Source organism: Schistocerca gregaria, chromosome 2 (assembly GCF_023897955.1).
Source record: "Schistocerca gregaria isolate iqSchGreg1 chromosome 2, iqSchGreg1.2, whole genome shotgun sequence".
NCBI classification, from domain to species: domain Eukaryota; kingdom Metazoa; phylum Arthropoda; class Insecta; order Orthoptera; family Acrididae; genus Schistocerca; species Schistocerca gregaria.
The window spans coordinates 326,613,733-326,633,769 of NC_064921.1; the positions used below are offsets into that span (position 1 = coordinate 326,613,733).

Genomic DNA, 20,037 nt, shown 5'->3' on the forward strand with positions numbered 1-20,037 from the left:
ATTGCAGAGGAAAGTTGTAGACACTTTTGAGCCAAATTTCAAACTTAATATCGCAATGGGATATAATTACGGGGTTTGTAAAAAGGGTTTCTTTACTTGCATTGTGCAGTGCAGTTGGCAGTTTATATAAAACGGGAAGTTGGGAAGCTGTAGGAACTGAAAACTAAATTAAGTCAGTATCCGTATCTGAGTTGTCACCGCGTCTGTTTGCCAAGCGGAGGGACCGGGTCCAATTACTGGTGTTGCGATGGGAGGACTGGAACGAAGCCCACACAACTTCGTGTGGCGAACTGGCGAGTTACTTGAAGGAGAACTAGCAACCGGGAGAGCGAACGGTGGGCTGACCGCATACAATGCCACACAGCATCCGAATGGCGTCATATTACAGAGGACGACGGCCGGTTGCATCTTATGGTGCTCTGGGCGTGATCGTGGAGTTCTATAAGTTTGTTGTTAGTAAGCCTGCTGTAAACTCTCCCGATATATATATGGAGACTGAAGCGACGAATGAAAATTTGTACCAAGGCCAGGATTCAAACTTAGGAGACCCGCTCACTAGACAGATGTGCTAACCACTATATCATCCTGAGAATTTCGAATGAGATGCGAGGTGTGCTTCCAATCCATCAATTTAAATGAAAAGAGATCACTAATAATAGGATACTAAGAAAGAAGTTGTTATATGACTGATTCACTCTTCCTTAGATTCACTGAAACAATAATGTGTCTCGTCCCTGAAGATGCCGTGGCGTCCTGCTAAGGCTGACGCGCGCATGGCGACCGGATTCCACGGACTCGAAGTAAAGCGCGGCGTGCGCATAGTGTTTGCCACATAGTCCACCAGTGATGAACATGGAAACGTTAATTACTCAAAGCTGTGAAGTTCAAGAGTCTACCAAAATATTTGCAGCTCCTCCAAGAACAAATGTAGTTTGTTTTAATCAAACACCGTCGTCTATTAATCGAGCACCACCTCCAGGTAACAAAGTTGCAAATCTACCTGCGAGGTTTCTGCGTACCAGTTACGTGAGCACTCAATAAGCCACAACTTTCGTCTACAAAACTCGTGAAAACGGACTAGAGCTTCGCTCTCGCTCCCCAGTTAGTACTTCAGAATTCTTCAATGCTCTCCGTAGTGGGAAAATAACGTTGTCGATCACGAGCTTCTGACTTCACATATGGAAAATGGAAATGCCGTGTGGTTAGGGCCTCCCGTCGGGTACCCGTTCGTCTGGTGCAAGTCTTTCGAGTTGACGCCACTCCGGCGACTTCCGTGTCAATGGGGATGAAATGATGATGATAACGACAACACAACACACAGTCCCTGTGCGGAGGAAACCGGCCTTAGTACAAATGTTCAGTCGTCGCTTCGGTGTACATACGTATCTTACAGATGTCTGAGACTTTAAAAGGTCTCTGCAAGCATATGGTTTCGTTTTAAATTAACATTCAACGAGGACTGTGTAGGTCTCCAGTACTACCCTATGCGGATGGGAAGAAACCGAATGATTAGTTTCCGTTTGCCATCAAAAGCCGGCCAGTATCATGTCCCAGGGCAATGCCTGTCGAGTCAGACAAAAATCAACTTCAGTCGGGTCTTAACTGCATCATTGTCTTTTAGCCTTTAAAATTTGAAGGCATCATAAAAATAGTTGCTCATCAGTAAGTTCTAATATGTAACTGGCTTAACACTGGTGTTTATTACAAACAAAAGTACTGCCTATGACTTTCACTGCGCGTCTATGTAGTAGCCTAAATAAGTCAGCCACTTTTAACAGTAAGAAACCTCTGTTTGCATAAATTCGCCGTAAAAATTTGCCGCGTTTGATAGCAAAAAGTTGGTCGTGAAATTTCAATTGCTGACAATGAGTCGTTCATGTCCAAATTCCAGCTGCCAGCTATAGTGCCAGCCTTTCCAGTACTTCTGGAGAAACTGTCTTTCCAGATGATCTAATGCACATGTGCAATCATATGACAGTTGAACGGTCAATACACTCAAGCATTTGGAGTCCAATATTTCTGATCTGTGTCTGATTAAATGAGTAGTGGAATGTTCTCCTTTTATTCTTCCTGCTATCGCACTCGTTATGGGATTGGTTCATGGTGCCTGAAACCATAGTGTTTCCTCAACTTGTCTTTTGTAGAGCATATCGTAAGTTGATTAAATGTTACAAGAGATCCACATCTCTAAATCACTCAGACCTGCTGATGAAATATACTTTTATTGATTGTCGGTTTCGATCAACCGATCATCATTAGCTAACATGAAAATACACTGATGGCCAATAACATTGCAACACCATGAAGTCGGCATGCAGAAAACGGTAAATTGACATGAAGGGTAGTATATGTTTGGATATGCAAATGATCGTCGTTTCAGAGCAATTGTACAAAATATTAGCTTGGGGCAGAAATTCATGGCGTTTTGCTTCTCATGTTGGTATTCCGGTTGCTATGGGTTTATTTACCGATTCTTATTTTTTATTTGTAGTTCATTGTTCTTGTTTCAGTTTACGTATTGTCATTTTGTCATTTGCAGATGGTGAGTGGACAGTGTACGCTGGAAAATGGAGTACGTGGTGGAGAAATGGGAATATTTACGATATATTCTTCTTTTTTAGTTCAGTAGAGGAGTGACACCAACGGAGGTAGGCAGAAACATTTGCGCCGTGTATGAGGATAGTACCACTGGACAGAGTACGGCAAGAAGTTGGTTTCCTCGTTCGAATGAGGATCGTTTTGACTTTAGTGACTCTCCACGTTCAGGGAAATCTACAGGGTTCGATGAAGATCGTTTAAACGAATTAGTCCACAATGATACATTTCATTGTGCTCGAGAACCGATAAATGTGATGAACTGTGATCATTCCACCATCGTGAAAAATTTGCATGGAATCGGGAAGGTTCAAAAATCGGGTGTATGGATACCGCGTGCTCTAAGCCAAAATCACAAAAATCAGTGGGTGGCCTAATGGGCACCTCCGCTTGGTCGTCATCAGTTCGCTCGTGAACAACACCAATCACTCCTATCCTTTTTAGTTACTGGTGACGAGAAATGGTGTCTCTGTGCTATCATTAGCAAAAGAAAGGAATGGTTGAACGCAAACAAAGCAGCAACTTCCCGTGCAAAGACCTTCGCGCATCCACAAAAGATAATGTTATGTATCTGGTGGAACAGCGAGAGAGTGGCGTGCTCCGAATTGCTTCCCCGAGGTGCACCCATCATAGCTCACATTTGTTGTCAACAAATGAGACATCTTGCAGACGCAATGCAAGAACAACGATCAAGAAGGCAGCGTAAAGTAATGTAAAATAAATGTGTGACTAGGGCCTCCCGTCGGGTAGACCGTTCGCCGTGTGCAAGCCTTTCGATTTGACGCCACTTCAGCGCTGCGCGTCGATGAGGATGAAATGATGATACAACACCCAGTCCCTGAGCGGAGAAATTCTCCGACCCAACCGGGAATCGAACCCGGGCCCTTAGGACTGACATTCTGTAGCGTGCTATTCCACGATAATGGCCGCCCGCTTTCTGGTAGACTGACAAAAAAATACTATACAGGTGTGGGATTGAGAAATCATTCCGGACCCACCTTATTCACCTGATCTTACGCCCTCACATTTTTGTCTTTTCCGCTCTCTATTGAACAACCTTCAAGAAACTTCCTTTCGGATGAAAATGCGCTCCGAACATGGCTCGACGAGTTCTTCGTCTCAAAACTACGTGGTTTCTACAGTCGCGGAATCGAAAATTTACCCAATCATTGTCAGACTGTTGTAAATAGTGAAAAAGAATATATTATTGATGGCTGAAGTCTCTGTTATGTCTATCAGTTGTGTTTATTAAGCTTACGGAATAAGGCTACAAACGTAAGCACCTTAACAAGTAACAGACTCCATATTCTGGATATAATAAAATATTGCGGAGCAGGTTGCTCATTCAGAAATTGCATTGAACGTTGTTAATAAAAACATCCTATTACATCTGGTGTAAGAAAGAGAAAAGTCAACACGCAATTATCGGAATTCGACAGTGGCAGAATTGTGACTTATCGAGGATGGGACTTATCGTTCAGGGGTGTTGGTCCTCGCATTGATCGGAACTTACATGGGAATATGGAACTGAAGTGTTGTAGAACGGAATACACAATGGCATCATGATCTAAATGGCCCTACAAGCCTAGCGTCAGAGAGGAGAGACATATTGTTCGCCCGGCGTGCAGGATCATGAAGCCACGTCATATAATTCGAATCAGGAAACGGGTTTGTTTGCAGCAATACGAGTATTAATATGTACAGTTTTACGTCACGTGGAGCACCAAGGACTGTCAGCACGGCAGCTGTCATTGCAGATTCCCCTGACGCAGAGTAGAAAGAGACCAGTCGCCGGTGGTCCTTCCAACGGCAACAATGGACACAGGTGTTGTAGCACATTTTCGTTTCAGACGAGACCCCATTCTGCGTATGGACGTGTCCCTGTGTGTAGGTTTCGCGGGGAACGATTGTTACCTAACTGCATTCATCATCAAATGGGCTCAACACCTTACGGGAGTACACAACAGGATCAGCTTTAACATCCATAAGCGATAATTTGGGCAACAGCCTTTACTTTTGTGACGTGTTCAGGTCAGTGACTCTGCCGTATTTCTCCGTGACGTTATCTTCCATAAAGATATCACAAAGCCGCGCTTTTCCCGTGCTGTTCTAATTTTCCTATTTGACACAAACTGATGTACCCGTATCTGTCATCCAAGCTCAATTGGGCTTGATAGCCAGCCAGGTTGGAGCTATTGTTGCTGCCAGAGAAAGAGGCTGTTCTAAATTTCGCACCCTGTGCACCCCCCCCCCCCCCCCCGAATCACTGAACATTTAATCATGCAGTCTTACCTCTACCGTGCATGCGCACAATAAGTAAAATTTCGTTATCCTCTTTCTTTTTTGAGGTTTCCATTGTAATGCCCAGAAGTGTATTCACATCATCCTGCGTGGTACCATTCTTCTGTGCTGTCAATAAAATAAAATTCCCCAAATAGTATAATTCGCTAAATAATTTTAGTTCATTTTCTACATCTAGGTTTCATCTTCACTAGTGGCTGTATACAATGCGAATGCCCGACTGAATGATTCAATACAGTTAATTTCGTCAGTAACCGTCCCGTGTTCCATTACACGTCTACAGCCAACGTTCGGCGAAACACACCACATTCGGGGCAAGTCCTGACTAAGACTATTTGTACTTGTTTGCTGTTGTCATTATGAAATCAAACAATACTTTCAATAAACCACAAATATGAATAGAAATGTATGCTGTTTATCTGTCACGTTCTTACACAGGTAACAACACAGTTCGAGGACTTTTGCTTACGTACACTGCCAAGGTTTGAACTTTAAAACCATACCACTTCAACTGCCAGTCTAATGTAAGTATCGTTGCGTGTACCTAGAAGCTGCCCCTGTAAGTGCATCCCTCACTGCACAGCATGCCAAGTCGACTAGGTTCCTCCGCATCATCGTAAGGCAACACCAAGGCTCGCTGACGCAGCCCTGCAGCGGTCCGACATGTTGTCACAGTCTCCTCAGCCTACTGTTTGGCCGGCAAACAGACCTCTGTCCCACGCGGCAAGCGGTACGACTCCCTACCCACCGGTAAATGACACGGCAGCTACTCTGACCGAGAAGGTGAAAGCTCCAGAAATACCTATGAAAAGGTGAATGCAGAGGAATTACACGGAACATACGATTTTTGATATCATACAGTTCGTCCCTTTAGAGAACTTGAACACTTTTGTATCTCAACAGGTTGTGCCCCACCTGTTATCCTTGATTACTTGACGTGACACAGTTCGAACTCAAGGAGGCTGTTTGCCACAGGATCGAGGTATTGTGGCTCCCTTGACCCAGAATGTATTATGTTATTAAGTTGTGTGCAGCGGAATAAGCAATTGACAATCCTGTATGGTGTTCGCTACAGGTTTACTGCAAGCTATACGTGCTCCTGATTTATAGCTGAGTGGTGATGTTAATTTGTAACACGATGCCCGAAATTGGTTATGGATTGTCTCACAACTGCAATACCACTGAAGACGCTGAAACTGGTTGTGCAATAATCTGATTAGTACAGTTATGAGCAACTACAAATTCGACACTCATCTTTGTTCCACTTATGTTCACTCTAAGAAAAAAAAACGCACCACGAACGAAGTATCCGAATGTGAGGGGGAACGGTAGATGTAATGTGCAAGTCTACACAAACAAATGATTACAATTTCACAAAATTTCGATGATTTATCAAGACAAAGAACTTCACTAATTGGCAGACCAATGACTCGTTCGTTCAAGGAGTTGTTCGGCTTGGCACTGATCGACAGAATTATTGGATGTTCTCCTGAGGAATATGGAGCCAAAGTCTCTCTAATTGTCCCGTCAGATCGTCATAATCTCGAGACGGGTCGACGGTTCTGCTTGTAGTGCTCCAGAAGTTCTCCATTTGGGGAGAGACCCGGAGACCTTGCTAACCAACGTAGGGTTTGACAAACAAGAAGGCAAGCAGTAGAAACAACCATTGTGTGCGGAGGGGCATTATCTCGCTGACTTGTAATCCCAGGATGGCTTGCCATGAACGGCAACAAAACGGAGTGCACAATACCGCCGACGTACCGCAGCGTTGTAAAGGTGCCGCGGATGACAAGAAATGGCATCCCAAAACATCATTTCTTGTTGTCTGTGAGTATGGCGGGCGACAGTCACGTTGGTATCCCAAAGCTCTCTGGGACATCTCCAGACACGTCTTTGGCCCAGAATCTCATTGACTGGAGCAGAATTGTCTTCACTGATGAGTACCGCTTTCAACTCAGCCCCGATGATCGGCGAAGACATGTGGGGAGACGGCCAGATAGTGTGGGATGGCAACCTGGCTGTGCTTGCTATATGGCCTGACAACCAGGAGTGATGGTCTGGAATGTCAATTTGTTTCGTAACAAGGCCCCTTTGGTTGTCATCCGTGGTAAACTTACAGCACAGCGGTAAGTCGACGATATTCTACGCCCCATTTTGTTACCCTTCATGCCAAGCCGTCCTGGGCTCACATCTCAGCAAGATGATGCCCGCCCTCACACGGCGAGAGTTTCTACTGCTTACCTTCGTGCTTGCCAAACCCTACGCTGGCTAGGAATGCCGACAGATCTCTCTCCAGTTGAGTACGCTTGTAGCATCATCAGCAGGAGTCCCCAACCAGCTCAGGATTTTGATAATCTAACGCGCCAGTTGGTCAGAATTTGGCACGATATCCCTCAGGAGGACATCCAACAATTCTGTCACTCGATGCCAATCCGAATGACTGATCGCATAAGGGCTAGACGTGGACCAATCCATTACTGACTCGCTCAGCTTGTGAAGTTCTTCCTCTTAATTAATTAATCCATTTTTTCCGAAGTTGTAATCACTGTTTTGTCTGTCAAAGTAGTTCACATATACGGATTCCCGTTCCATTCGGATGATCCATTCGTGGTGCGTCGGATGTTTTTTTTTTTTTCCTTTTTGTGTGTGTTGTCTAAGTGTTTCATCTGTTATGGGCGAATGTACAAGTGTTGTTTCAGAGTGAATGTTGCTATTATCGGTGCCTACGTACCACGTGACTCGCTGTTACTGAGGGCCGGTGCAGCACGGAAAGCGGAGCTCCCGGCAGCAGTCTGAGAAAAAACCGGTTGGCTCCGGGAAGCGGCGCAGATCTGCTCTGCCGTGTTTCCTCCCTCCAAACTTCTAACTAATCTGGCTCAGCTGTAAAGGGTAACAACAAAACGTCAGTACCGCCTCGCTGAACTGCACACACTAACTATCTACATCGATATTATCGATTTTATGTCATCTCCCATTCACTTAATGTGCAAGGGAAACATGGCCGTCTATATGCATGTCTATGTGCTTTACTCTCTCTCGACCTATTCTTGAGGTGCCTAAACTAAATATATCCTAGGCGAATTTATCTAGCAGCGATTCCTGAGAATGACAAAACTTTTCTCCGAAGCATTCCCACTTATATTACAGGAGCACTACACTCCCGTTCGGCTATATAGGTCTGCTACAAACTCAAGGCGCGTTTCTGAATTCGTACGATGTCTTTCACGCGATCTTGATAAGGGTCCCCTACAATGGAAAAATATTCTACAAGTGGTCACACTGCTCTCCTGCATGGGATTTCCTTACAGAGACATTGGATTTTCCGAGAACAATTCCAACGGAGCTAAGTATTTCATTCGCCTTTTCTTACACGGACTTAATGTAATCGTCTTGGTTCATATTGTTTGACGGTATTTTCCCTACACACGATGCAACGTGCTCAGCAAGTTTATCATTATTATCTTAATCTACACTCCTGGAAATTGAAATAGGAACACCGTGAATTCATTGTCCCAGGAAGGGGAAACTTTATTGACACATTCCTAGGGTCAGATACATCACATGATCACACTGACAGAACCACAGGCACAGAGACACAGGCAACACAGCATGCACAATTTCGGCACTAGTACAGTGTATATCCACCTTTCGCAGCAATGCAGGCTGCTATTCTCCCATGGAGACGATCGTAGAGATGCTGGATGTAGTCCTGTGGAACGGCTTGCCATGCCATTTCCACCTGGCGCCTCAGTTGGACCAGCGTTCGTGCTGAACGTGCAGACCGCGTGAGACGACGCTTCATCCAGTCCCAAACATGCTCAATGGGGGACAGATCCCGAGATCTTGCTGGCCAGGGTAGTTGACTTACACCTTCTAGAGCACGTTGGGTGGCACGGGATACATGCGGACGTGCATTGTCCTGTTGGAACAGCAAGTTCCCTTGCCGGTCTAGGAATGGTAGAACGATGGGTTCGATGACGGTTTGGATGTACCGTGCACTATTCAGTGTCCCCTCGACGATCACCAGAGGTGTACGGCCAGTGTAGGAGATCGCTCCCCACACCATGATGCCGGGTGTTGGCCCTGTGTGCCTCGGTCGTATGCAGTCCTGATTGTGGCGCTCACCTGCACGGCGCCAAACACGCATACGACCATCATTGGCACCAAGGCAGAAGCGACTCTCATCGCTGAAGACGACACGTCTCCATTCGTCCCTCCATTCACGCCTGTCGCGACACCACTGGAGGCGGGCTGCACGATGTTGGTACGTGAGCGGAAGACGGCCTGACGGTGTGCGGGACCGTAGCCCAGCTTCATGGAGACGGTTGCGAATGGTCCTTGCCGATACCCCAGGAGCAACAGTGTCCCTAATTTGCTGGGAAGTGGCGGTGTGGTCCCCTACGGCACTGCGTAGGATCCTACGGTCTTGGCGTGCATCCGTGCGTCGCTGCTGTCCGGTCCCAGGTCGACGGGCACGTGCACCTTCCGCCGACCACTGGCGACAGCATCGATGTACTGTGGAGACCTCACGCCTACGTGTTGAGCAATTCGGCGGTACGTCCACCCGGCCTCCCGCATGCCCTCTATACGCCCTCGCTCAAAGTCCGTCAACTGCACATACGGTTCACGTCCACGCTGTCGCGGCATGCTACCAGTGTTAAAGACTGCGATGGAGCTCCGTATGCCACGGCAAACTGGCTGACACTGACGGCGGCGGTGCACAAAAGCTGCGCAGCTAGCGCCATTCGACGGCCAACACCGCGGTTCGTGGTGTGTCCGCTGTGCCGTGCGTGTGATCATTGCTTGTACAGCCCTCTCGCAGTGTCCGGAGCAAGTATGGTGGGTCTGACACACCGGTGTCAATGTGTTTTTTTTCCATTTCCAGGAGTGTATATCTATATCTATACTGGAGAGCCAAAAAAACGGGTACACCTGCCGAAAATCGCTTTGGGTCCACGCGACCAAGCATAAGTGCCGCAAAAGGACATGGACTCGACTAATGTCTGAAGTAGTGCGCCGGCTGCTGTGTCCGAGCGGTTCTAGGCGCTTCAGTCCAGAACCGCGATGCTGCTACGGTCGCAGGTTCGAATCCTGCCTTGGGCATGTATGTATGTGATGTCCTTAGGGGTAGTTAGGTTTAAGTAGTTCTAAGTCTAGGGTACTGATGATCTCAGATGTTAAGTCCCTTAGTTCTTAGAGCCATTTGAACCATTTTTGAAGTAGTGCTCGAGCGAACTGACACCACGAATCCTGCAGGGCTGTCCGTAAACTCGTAAGAGTGCGAGGGGTGAAGAGCTGTTCTAAACAGCACGTTGCAAGGCATCCCAGATATGCCCAACAATGTTCATGTCTGGGGAATTTGATGGCCATCGGAAGTGTTTAAACTCAAAAGAGTGTTCCTGGAGCCACCTGGTACCAATTCTTGGCGTGTGGGGTGTCACACTGTCCTACTGGAATTGCCGAAGTCTGTCGGAATGCACAATGGATATGACAGGATGCATGTGATCAAACAGGATGCTTACATACGTATCACCTGACAGAGTTGAATCTAGACATATAAGGGGTCTCATATCACTCCAACTGCACACGCACCACACCATTACAGAGCCTCCAAAACCTCGAACAGTCTCCTGCTGATATGCAGGGTCCATGGATTCACGAAGTTCAGGAGGTTGTCTCCATAGTCTTACACGTCCATCCGATCGATACAATTTGAAACGAAACTCCTCCGATCAGGCAACATATTTACAGTCATCAACAGTCCATTGTTGGTGTTGACTGGCCCAGGCGAAATATAAAGCTTTGTCTCGTGCCGTCATCAAGGGTACACGAGTGTGCCTTCGTATTCGAAAACTCATATCGATGATGTTTCATTGAATATTTCGCACGCTGAAACTTGTTGGTGGCCCAGCATTGAAATCTGCAGCAATTTGAGGAAGGATTGCACTTCTGTCACGCTGATCGATTCTCTTCAGTCGTCGTTGGTCCCGCTCTTGCAGGATCTGTTACAGGCCACAGCGATATCGGAAGTTTGATGTTTTACCGGATTCCTGGTATTCATGGTGCACTTGTGAAATGGTCGTACGGGAAAACCCCCACTTCATTGCTACCTCGGAGATGCTGTGTCCCATCGGTCGTGCGCCGACTATAACACCACGCTCAGACTCACTCACATCCTCATAATCTGCCGTTGCAGCAGCAATAACCAATCTAACAACTGCTCCAGACACTTCTTGTCATATACCGGCCGGAGTGACCGAGCGGTTCTAGGCGCTTCAGTCTGGAATCGCGCGACCGCTACGGTTGCAGGTTCGAATCCTGCCTCGGGCATGGATGTGCGTAATGTCCTTGGATTAGTTAGGTTTAAGAAGTTCTAAGTCCTAGGGACTGATGACCTCAGATGTTAAGTCCCATAGTGCTCAGAGCCATTTGAACGATTTTTTTGAACTTTCGTGAAAAGATCTCGCTGCAACGAAAAACGCATATTTTTTTATGATCACAACCCCAACTAGCTTCTCCTATTCTTTCTATTTCGTGACAATAAAAAACGAGCTGGTCTTCTTTGAATTTTATCGATGACCACCATCAATCCTATCCGTTAAGGACGTAATACCGCGCACAAGTAGTCCAGAACGGGACTGACAAGCGTAGCGTAGGTAGTCTTTTTAAGCAATGTGCTGCGTCTTTCAAGCGTTCTGCCAAGAAAACGCAGTCTTTGGCTCGTCTTCCCCACGACATTTTCTGGATCAAATACAATCGCGTCCTTTATTTTTGTTATAAGCATTATCTTATATTTGCTAACGGCTTTGCCACAGTGGTAACATCCGTTCCCGCCTGGTTACCGGTGTTAAACGCCGTTGGGGTATACCGCCCTGGTCTTCTGAGCGCTTTTAGCAAGAGGGGTATACTCAGCCATTGTGAGGACAAGAAGAGCTACTTGACTGAGAAGTTGCGGCACGGGTCACGAAAACTGACAACGGGCGGGAGATTGGTGTGGTGACCATATGCTACTCCATATCTGCATCCAGTAACTCCCATGGAATGAAGATAATACGGCGGTCGGTCGGTGCCGCTTGGCTTTCTAGGCCTGTTTGGATAAAGTTAATTAGTTTCTGACATTTATCCACAGTCATAGTTGTCATTTTCCTCAAGTTTCTCTGTAGCTCATTGCGATCGGCGGACCACATATACTACCCTGTACACGATAGCTTTGTCGGTGGACACTCTTACACGCTGCTGAAACCATCTGATAAACCATTTACGTATACTGAAAACATTAGAGGTCCTAGTACGTTACACCAGACGTTATTACCGTTTGTGCGGAACATTAGCCAACCAGTACAACGTACTGGGTCCTATCGGTCAAATATTCCTCGACCCAAAGATGTGTTTGCAAAGATATTCCACATAATCGTATCTTAGTTATGAGTCAGCGATTTGGTACAGTGTTGAACACCTTTCGGAAGACTAGGGAGACAGAATCTACTTCGTCACTTACATGTCTTGTTTACAATATGTCGTACATGAATGAAACGAGTTCTTCTTGACGCGAGTGGTCTTTCCTGAATCCACGCTGTTTCTTTGAGTGGAGCCTGTTTTGCTCCAGGAACGTTTGAGATTAGTATATGCCCTAGGACCCAGCAACAGATAGCTACCGCCTGTACTGACCTGTCATATCTCCTATGTTACGTTCACTGTGCGTCCCGAGTCCTAAGTAAAAGATTCAGCTTCAACCACGAAAGGAATGTGAGACAACCTGTATGATACTCAGGTACCTTCATCCAGCTGTCTATTGAAGAATCTGTGCTCATTTCTGGCCGGTGGGGACAGTGTGGGAATCCCGTGCTGGACAAAATCTTTAATGTGGCCTTCGTTTTCTCAGATGAGGTCTTATATCGTCTGGATAACTGTAACTAGTGCTTGTGCTGTATAGTAGTTTGTTTTATGTGCTTAGCGATGAATATTATAAGAAAATAACTGACTGAAACTCTGTGCATGCACTGTTAAATGCACAAAGAGGACACCAGCGGCAACGTCAACATCTGATGCAAAGACGACGATCAGCCAACACTCCGTAAGACACTGCAGAGTGATTTGAGATTGAAATTAGCACGCTGGTGTGCAGTCTGTTGACCATCACATTTGCTTTCCTTGGACCGGTTGTCCTCGTGTTGAACACCACTGCCGTTGAGGCACCACAGTCACTGAAATCCTGGACTCGGGCTAGGAAGAAACCTTGTTCAAGTCCCCATCCGGCTAACGAGACGTAAGTAACTCTTGGTTTTCCGAAACTGTATTAGGCTAAGACAGAGATGGGTCTCATAAATAGGTCACGCATGATTGCCTCCCACATAAGATGCAAAATGAACTAGTGCTCGGTATCTAATGATCACGTTACGGACTAGACATTCAATACTAGCGAGTCTCCTCTTTTTCGAGCTCCACTGGCCTAACAATTTTTATTATGAAACCAACGTATTTATGTGTAATAGAGAGTTTACAGCACCCTACAGTTTCTGCTGGTTTATTCAGTACAACTGAGAAGCACACTAGGCTCTAAACAGGTGCCAAAAGACAACACAGTACACCACACATCAATCCCGATCCACACCGTTCTCCTCATATTCTTGGAAAATATCTTCTTGAGAAACGATAAAAGCTAAACGTATCCGTAAAATGCTTTCAAAAGCAAAAAAAGTTTAAAAAACGTCTCTGTAAAACGAAATACCAAGTCAGCGAAGGGTGCCGTAGCATTTATCACTGTCAATAACATTCTTCTAGGTATGTGAGCATACTGTCAATATGTAGAATTCTCCTACGATTCGACTACTGCTGCAAATGACCTTCCTCGGCTCTGAACCCACAGTGGCCGAAACGTTGGAGAATTTTACATATTGACAATGAGGTCTACCTGTCAGGAATAGGACAATGGGGTGTAGGGCTTTACGTCAGGAAAGAAATGGAACCCAGCGTAGTTGCAATAAGGTATGTAAACGAACGGCTGATGTGGATAGATTTGACAGTGTCTAGCAATAAAATTAGGATTGTGTCAGTATATTCGCATTGTGAAGGGACAGATCAAGATAAGATGGATAGTTTTTATGAGGAACTCAGAGATGTAGTTGTTAGAGTAAAGGACAAGGACAGTGTTCTGCTCAAGGGGGATTTTAATGCCAGGATTGGAAATCGAACAGAAGGGTATGAAAAGGTTATGGGTAAATTTGGAGAGGATATGGAGGCCAACAGGAACGGGAAACAACTCCTGGATTTCTGTGCCAGTATAGGCTTAGTAATCACAAACTCCTTTTTTAAACATAAGAACATTCACCGGTATACTTGGGAAGGCAGGGGAACCAGATCTGTCATTGGAACAGTAGTGTGTAAAAGTAGGATGAAGCAAACAGCATGGTAGAATGACACAGTCAAGGAAGACTGTAACAGGAAAAAGAAGGCGTATCAAAAATGGCTACATACTAGAACTCAGGTAGACAGAGAAAGATATGTTGAAGAAAGAAACAAAGCCAAACAGATAATTGCACCATTCAAGAAGAAATCTTGAAGACTTTGGAAACAGGTTGGAGACTATGGGTCAAGCTGCTGGAAAACCATTCTGGGGTGTAATTAGCAGTCTTCGAAAGGGAGGTAAGAAGGAAATGACAAGTATTTTGGACAGGTCAGGAAAACTGCTGGTGAATCCTGTGGATGCCTTGGGCAGATGGAGGGAATATTTTGAAGAGTTGCTCAATGTAGGTGAAAATACGATCAGTAATGTTTCAGATTTCGAGGTAGAATGGGATAGGAATGATAATCGAAATAGGATCACATTTGAGGAAATAGAGAAAATGGTCAATAGATTGCAGTGCAATAAAGCAGCTGGGGTGGATGAAATTAAGTCGGAACTCATCAAATACAGTGGAATGTCAGGTCTTAAATGGTTACACAGGATAATTGAAATGGCCTGGGAGTCGGGACAGGTTCCATCAGACTGGACAAAAGCAGTAATCACACCAATCTTTAAACATGGAAACAAAAAAGATTGTAACAACTACAGAGGTATTTCTTTAATCAGCGTTGTGGGTAAAATCTTCTCAGGTATTGTTGAAAGGAAAGTGCGAGTATTAGTTGAGGACCAATTGGATGAAAATCAGTGTAGGTTTAGGCCTCTTAGAGGTTGTCAGGACCAGATTTTTAGCTTACGGCAAATAATGGAGAAGTGTTACGAGTGGAACAGGGAATTGTATCTATGCTTTATAGATCTAGAAAAGGCATATCCCGGGTTCCTAGAAGGAAGTTATTGGCTGCTCTACGAGATTATGGAATAGGAGGCAAACTTTTGCAAGCAATTAAAGGTCTTTACATGGATAGTCAGGCAGCAGTTAGAGTTGACGGTAAATTGAGTTCATGGTTCAGAGTAGTTTCAGAGGTAAGACAAGGATGCAACCTGTCTCCACTGTTGTTCATATTATTTATGGATCATACGTTGAAAACAATAGACTGGCTGGGTGAGATTAAGATATGTGAACACAAAATAAGCAGTCTTGCATATGCGGATGACTTAGTTGTGATGGCAGATTCGATTGAAAGTTTGCAAAGTAATATTTCAGAGCTAGATCAGAAATGTAAGGACTATGGTATGAAGATCAGCACCTCCAAAACGAAAGTAATGTCAGTGGGAAAGAAATGTAAACGGATTGAGTGCCAAATACGGGGAACAAAGTTAGAACAGGTGGACGGTTTCAAGTACTTAGGATATATATTCTCACAGGATGGCAACATAGTGAAAGAACTGGAAGCAAGGTGTAGCAAAGCCAATGCAGTGAGCGCTCAGCTACGATCTACTCTCTTCTGCAAGAAGGAAGTCAGTACCAAGACTAAGTTATCTGTGCACCGTTCAATCTTTCGACCAACTTTGTTGTATGGGTGCGAAAGCTGGGTGGACTCAGGTTACCTTATCAACAAGGTTGAGGTTACGGATATGAAAGGAGCTAGGATGATTGCAGGTACTAGTAGATGGGAACAATGGCAGGAGGGTGTCCACAATGAGGAAATCAAAGAAAAACTGGGAATGAACTCTATAGATGTAGCAGTCAGGGCGAACAGGCTTAGATGGTGGGGTCATGTTACACGCACGGGAGAAGCAAGGTTACCCAAGAGAATCATGGGTTCAGCAGTAGAGGGTAGGAGGAGTCGGGGCAGACCAAGGAGAAGGTACCTGGATTAGGTTAAGAATGATTTTGAAGTAATAGGTTTAACATCAGAAGAGGCACCAATGTTAGCACTGAATAGGGGATCATGGAGGAATTTAAAAGGGGGCTGCTCCAGACTGAACGCTGAAAGGCATAATCAGTCTTAAATGATGATGATGATGATGATGACAATAAGGTTACATATCCTGAAGAATTTTATTCACAAAAGAAAAGGGGCTTGAGCACTTATAAGTTTTCGACAGTTATGCTCAATTCTGATGTTATATCTAATTCCAGGGACTTATCGCTAAAACACTTTCATGTTTATCAACAAGTTTTGTTACTATGATACAAAACTGCTCTGAAGGTTGTTACATAGGAAGGATATTCAAGAAACAGAAACTAGTTTTCGTCATAAATATGATCATTTCATCCTAGTATTCAACGTATTTCATTCAGTCGTAAGATGGCTGTATAGATTGCTTTCTTTTTTCTGGAAGTAGAGCTCGCGGAAGTAAGTGCCCCTCTTACGAAAACAACTATTAAATCCTTAAAAATTACACAAATAACTGAATAAAAAAGATAAGAACATTTAAAAAACGTAAGTGTGATAACAATTACTACAACATTTAAGAGGAAACTTCCTTGTTTCCCACGTCGCAATTTTTGATACGAAGAATATTTCCTCCTCTCTTTCCTGCTAAATTCCCGCGTGCTTTCCTTGTTTCATACTTTTTCTTAAGTATTCACGTCATATGTATTTCACATTCGTTAAAGAAATAGAGTTGCCTCACATAACATCCCTGAATTCTGTCGCTCAAGAGCACAAAAAGCAAAAGAGGCTACGAAAAAAACTGTAGATGGGCCCGCAGCAATAAAACACGCATACGAGGAGTGATCAAAAAATAAAAGGAATTTTTTTTAATTTCGTGGGTTTTATACACCCGTTTTTCAAAATTTTTTTGTCTTGTTGGTACAAATGTTTCTAATGAATGTTCGCCTTTTCAACTGCTTTGAATATTTAATTCATTGTGGACAGTCGAAAAAGTTATGGATGTTTTCGGGTGCTCACCGAACTTTTACTTTCGAAAAAGACGGATCAAAGAATTTGAATAAAATTTTGCATGAAAGATTGGATAAATTGCTGCACCGCATTCGAATTGTTGACTATGGTTTTTAGCGAATCTGCTATGAGTAAGACGTGAGTTTACGAGTAGCATAAACGTTTCAAAGATGGTTGAGAAGACTTTGAAGACGACGACCGCCTGGACGCCCTGCCACACCAATTACTGACGACATTGTGGAAGAAGTAAAGAAAATAGTTCTGGAAAACTGCCGAATTACCATCAGAGATGTTGCTGATGATGTCGCTGTATTCTTTGGCTCATGCCAAGCAAGTTTTTCGGATGTTTTGGGCATGAAACGCGTAACAACAAAGTTTATTTCGAAGTTTTTTAATTTCGACCAAAACCGATGTCACGTAGAAATCTCTCAGTAATTGCTGCACGAAATCGACAACGATCCTGAACTTCTGAAGAAGTTTGTAACAGGTGACGAAACATGGGTATACTGGAACGTCGTAGAAACCACGCCGGGTTGTCCCAAGGGGAACTACCTGAAGAGGCAAGAACGAACGAAATTCGCCAAGTTCAAGTACATGCGGAGGTTCTTCTCACTGTTTTCTTCTGTTACAGTGGGATAGTGCATCATGCGTTCCGGCCTTATGGTCGTACGGTCAATAGGGGGTACTACCTGAAAGTTATACACCGTTGGCGTGAAGCAATCCGAAGAAAATGACCAGAACTGCGACGAAACCACTAGAGGAGGAAACTGCATGACGATGACACTTCCGCTAACATGTCAACGGCATTTCACGATTTTTTAGCAAAAAACAAAACCGTTATGTTGCCTCAGCCACTGTATTCACCAGACATGGGCCCCTGCAACTTCTTTCTATTCCCGAGGCGTTTTGCCACCACTGACGATAAAAACAGAATCACTGAAGGAGCCGAACACAATAATGAAACGTGTGTTCCGGAATGGCTTCCAAGATTGGAAACAAGCGCTGGCACAAAAGTATTATGTCTCAGGGGGATTACTTTGGAGGTGACAGAGTTGATGTTGATGAATAAATAAAAATTCTTTAGGAAAAACAAATATTCCTGTAACTTTTTGATTACACTTGTTATTTACGGTTTAAGACAATTTTAACGTATCTTTCTTGTGTGTGTGCTGTTTAGTCACATCTAGAGTTCATAATAATGTAAAACAGTTAAATACTTGTTAGAAAATGCAGAATCCCCTCAGGAATGTTAGCGTACTCATTAAAAGGGTTCCTAGAATACTATGACACAGTTCGTTTCAAGAAAGGTCATCTACCAGAGATTCTTAAAGGAAACTATGCGCTCTGTGATGCCTAAAACAAAGGAAGCTTTAATTCTTGCTATTGTCAATTAAATGTTACATTGCTCAAGTTTGGAATACATTCCAAAACGTGATAAATGTCAGATCGCAACTTTCTAGTCAAAACATTCACAACGAGAAACAAAACAATTCTTGTCTGTTCCTAAAAGCAACATTAGTGCTCAGAATTCATTGTGGAAGTGATGAAGCATATTATGTTAAGAGTGCGTGAGCATCGTGAAGCTTGAATGAACACGTAACGACCAGTACTTACATCAAGAATGCTGGAAGACGGCGTCGAGACGGCAGCCACTGAGGGAGGCGGCGGGCGAGTGAGCAGTCGCGCGCATCGCTCGCTTTAAATATGGCGGGCGCTCCGGCCGCGCATGCGCTCTGCTCGCGGCCGGCGCAGAGCGGCACTTGACGTCCGCAAAAATAGTTCGTCGCCTGCTGGCATCTCCAGCTCGCGTCTTTCCATACTTCTCGAAATCGGCTGGCCTAAGATAGGCGTGATACTGCTTCCAGCGTATACCACGGAAGTCGGCTGCAGGTTTCACAATAGAAGTGTCACTCGTCTCAAAGCTGCAGTTCCAAATAGGTTGCTGGAGAGAAATGAATTGTCAGAAAAAGGTGGCATGTGATGCAACATAATCGTAATTTAACGAGAATAAAATGCTACATTTTCAGACAAACTCACTCACTTTAAAATGTTTTCTGGAGCAGCATTTATTGAAGTATTGCGGCGTGATATGTCTGTAAATAAATCAAGTTATACTCTCTTAGCTCTTTTCTGGACTGGTATCAAGTAGGGCACCACAATGTTCAATGAAAATATGTTCGATAAGAGTAAGTTCTTCATCGTTTCATCTTCCCAATTTATTATCTTTTGTGTTTCCCTCTAACCCTTTAGGATGGTGTCGTAACAATTACTTTAGAAAAACGCAACGAGCTGTCACAGCGTTGTCAAAACTGTACGTATTTTTTAATGGTATCAGTTGCCTGATTCTATCCATAACAGATAGCTGAACATTGTGACCGTAACGTACATAAATGAGGAATGATTAAGAACAACTATTCTCTATTAGATATTTAGATTTATTTTATTACCCTTGATTAATTCAGTTTTACTTGCAGGTGTCTCCTCGTAAGACACACGTTCAGTTTCAATTCGCCGCTGTGCATGGTCGTGCTTTATCTGTACCACACGTGCCCGCAGTGTATACTGTGCACTCTGATTAGAATTTCTTAGCCAAGGTGACAGTAGGAAAGAATTCGCAAGTAAAAAGAGACAATGGCAGAGGTCTTTTTATGTAAACTAAATGTGAACCTTCCGAAAATGGGTGTGAAAACGTTTGAATGCGATACAAGGTAATTAAGTAAATTTCAAAATCAAAATAATGGTCGGTTCTGTAAATGCTTCTTCAATGACGCTGATGCCAATGGGAGGATAACCTCTAATCTGCCTGGTTTTCTTTGACCAGCCAGTGTCTGCAGGAAACGCATTTGAAGATCCGCCTTGAGACGGAACACTGTTATTTATTCTTTAATCGAA

At 44.3% G+C, this 20,037-nt stretch overlaps 1 protein-coding gene across 4 annotated transcripts in view; it reads right to left on the minus strand.

The window, feature by feature from the left end:
* The window catches only part of LOC126336969 (hemocyte protein-glutamine gamma-glutamyltransferase-like), a 159,614-nt gene extending 140,795 nt beyond the window's left edge, over positions 1 to 18,819 (minus strand). Inside the window, exons 1-2 of one of the 4 annotated variants that reach the window (XM_050001180.1) lie at positions 18,760 to 18,819; positions 7,628 to 7,776 (exon numbers count right to left, since the gene is read on the minus strand). The gene's annotated coding sequence lies outside the window, so the exon portion shown is untranslated. The remainder of the gene's footprint in view (positions 1 to 7,627; positions 7,777 to 18,759) is intronic. The other 3 variants (XM_050001183.1, XM_050001181.1, XM_050001182.1) reach the window with 3 other exon arrangements.
* Between the last annotated feature and the right edge of the window lie 1,218 nt (positions 18,820 to 20,037).